We start from the raw sequence: 3152 nt of genomic DNA, 5'->3' as shown, positions 1-3152 counted from the left end.
ATCTACTTATTTATGACATCCATCTACTTAGAACCAGCACAGCGTGCTACCAGATGGAACAAATCCGTGAGTAGTGTCTCCGAAAGAAAAATTATGTTTAAAACACACCTTCCAAATACTCAAGACTTTGATTGTTGATCTAGAAGACTGATATTGTGTTAGTTTCATGTACTATGATGCATGATACGGACCTCTCTCGTACATTAATAATACATTATCTAGAAGCTAGACTAAATTACGTACAGATTTGTCAATATGTATTTATATATATATATAGATCCAGCCAAGTGTATATACTGGGAAAAGGGTTTGGCTGATCTTGCTAGATATTAAATTTTATTTATTACAACCTTAATTATTCAATTACATTGTACCTCTATATCAAAGCAGAAAAGTTCAGAAGATATGCCTTTGTCTGCGGTCTGCACAAGTTAAAAGAAAACGACGATAGCTCTATGTCAAAGCACTAATAATAATCACACATGGAAATATAACAATTCACGAACCATCAGTCAGAGAATACTAGATTTTCGGACTAGGAAAATTATAGAAGTAAAATAAATAGGAGATTGCTCAATTTCTTCCCATCTGGGATGTTCAGTGGACAGACTTACAAAACAGTTTGTCCTCATCTCTCCAATTACAGGTAGTGGCGCTGTTAATCAGCTACTCCATGATGACTCATGTTGGGGATCGGTCCTGGACATCAGAAAAGAGAGCTGATCGGGTTTCGGACATGGACATCAGAAGAGAGCTGCAAAACCAGAGTCCAGAGGCGATTGGGGATTGGACCTGGACATCAGAAGAGAGAGGTGATTAGGGATTGGACCAGGACATCAGAAGAGAGAGGTGATTAGGGATCCAACCTAGACATCAGAAGAGAGAGGTGATTAGGGATCCGACCTGGAAATCAGAAGCGATGGTGGTGGAGACGGATTGGTTGAGCCCTGCATCTGCTGTTGGCCAGCGCCACCGTCATCGCATCTCTTCCCCCTGGACCCTGTTATCTTATTTGTGGCAACTCCCAATCATGCTCGCAGCCGAGACGTTCCCCGGAGAGGGCGGCAGTCTCCTACTTGACTGGACCATGGACCCGCCTACACTCGCCGCCAAGATGGCCGGTGAGGGTGCCGAACTCACGTTGTTGCGGCCTCCGCCCTGCCGCACCACCTTATCCACTCAAGTGCTCAACGCCGGTCTCTATGTCTTTGGCTGCCTCTCCAAGCGCACGACGGAGATTAGATCTAGTAATAGATATGGTTTGACGTGGGAGAAAGAAAAGGGGAGGAGACGAGAAGTTTGGAAATTGGAACGATGGTTATGGCCAGCGGCCACCCCTGGCGTGGCCGCGTGGGAAGCGGGGAGGTGGGATGCGGGCTGACGTTGTATTGCTGCAACGCATGCATATTCGTAGCGGTGCTAGATATCTGTTTCAATATGGGGGTTTGTGTTGTAGTGCAAAACCATTTTTCCAGTCTTAACAGAGAAAGTTTGAGTTTTCTCTCTTAATGCATATTTGTTAGTTTGGAAGGTTAATTTTTTTATTTAACAAAATGCCATTTGCAGGTCCTTTGAACAGTAGGCACCAAACTCATACAGGTTGTGCAAAATAAAAAGGTGTATCCTGAATTTGAGAACTCAAGTTACTTTGGTGCTTGTCTGGTAATAAATCTGCACCCTCATCATTTCAAGGTTTTTTATATTGGCCAATTTATTTCTACTTAAAAGCAAACAGTGATTTTGCAACCTGTTCAAGAGCTTCTATTCTTTGGCAGAATATAATTTAAAGAGAGTGTGGTCTCATAGTAATCTTTTAATCTAGAATAAGGTTGTCTTTTCTTTTTGGGAATTTACCTCTTCAGTTTCATTTTGATATTTATGGAGAATGTGATCTCATGTGTGATGGTACAGGCACCTCAAAGGTGAAGATCTTAACTCACTGCAACCCGAAGACCCGATCATGATCGAGGAGGCACTTAATAATGGACTGACGAATCTGAATGAGAAACTGGCAACGAATCTGCTCAGTCAGTCGATCTCAATGTGGTTGATGTTGCAGGTATGGTCATCTGTGTAATAATTTCTGATATTGGTTGTTTTGTTGATGCAGATGGAGCACTGGGAAAGGCGTGTGACAAACGTATGAGCTTAATCTAACTAGTGATTATGTATCATGAATTTTATTTGAGCATGCGGTTCTTTTTAATTCTTTCCCTCATCCACTATTTTATTGGTTGATTGTAGAATAAGATGATGGAAGATGAGAACAAATTGCTGGCCTTCGACTTGTAAGTGTCTTTCAGGGTTGCATATCTCCAATTGTTCTTTTACGGAGAGGAGAAACAGCTTCTCATTTGGAGCACGAATGCACTATTGATGTGAAACGGTAATACATACTTCATGAAATGTAGATTACGGACTTGTCATTCTCTCTTTATTCAACTTCTGTTATAGAGGCTCAACATGGTTTTAACAAGGTGCGTTCACATTTTCTATTTTGCCTTTTATTTGTTACTAGCTAGGTAGTGTAAGACATAATTTGTTACCCCCCGTTTCTCCATTGTTGGAGAATGGTCGGCTCGGCTGACCACTTCCTGTTGGGAGTTGGAGACTGATCGGCTCTGCCGACCAGCTCCTGTAGCTAGTAAGGCACTAGGCCATAGTAGTAGTGGTTTACTTCAGCCATGTAGAGTAGAGATGGCTGAGCTAAGCTTTGTACCTTAGGAGTAGGTAGTTGGTGCACCCTTATACCTTAGGAGTAGGTAGTTGGTGTACTCTGTACCTTATGAGTAGGTAGTTGGTGTACTCTTGTACTCCGGTAGTAGGTAGTTGGTGTACTCACCAATAACTATGTACCTGGTAGAGGTACAAATAGAGTTGTATATATTCTACCCAAGCGCAATACAACAAATCAGTTCCGTTTGCTACATCCAGAAGCAGAGCTTTCGACCAGCGCTGGGCTTGTGCTGTGTATGTGTGAGCTGTTCTCAATATCTTCTTCTACCTCTAGCCATAGTGAGTGAGTGTGCTGGTAAGCTTACTGCTTACCAGTGCAGGGCAGCCGAGGGACTAACAAGTGGTATCGGATCCGTACAAGCGCCGTCGTCGAACTAACCGCTAGCGATGACGGATGGTTTGAAGATGGGCGATAG

At 42.8% G+C, this 3152-nt stretch overlaps 1 long non-coding RNA gene across 1 annotated transcript; it reads right to left on the bottom strand.

The window, feature by feature from the left end:
- Positions 1–288: 288 nt before the first annotated feature.
- LOC136505368 (uncharacterized) lies at positions 289–1289 on the bottom strand. Its single transcript, XR_010771180.1, has 3 exons — positions 904–1289; positions 615–792; positions 289–422 (listed from the first exon to the last, which is right to left on the bottom strand). It is a non-coding gene; the product is annotated as an uncharacterized lncRNA (long non-coding RNA).
- Between the last annotated feature and the right edge of the window lie 1863 nt (positions 1290–3152).

The sequence above is a fragment of the Miscanthus floridulus genome, chromosome 14, assembly GCF_019320115.1.
Source record: "Miscanthus floridulus cultivar M001 chromosome 14, ASM1932011v1, whole genome shotgun sequence".
Lineage (NCBI taxonomy): Eukaryota > Viridiplantae > Streptophyta > Magnoliopsida > Poales > Poaceae > Miscanthus > Miscanthus floridulus.
The sequence above is the reverse complement of the archived record's forward strand: the minus strand, read 5'-3'. Positions and strand labels throughout refer to the sequence as shown.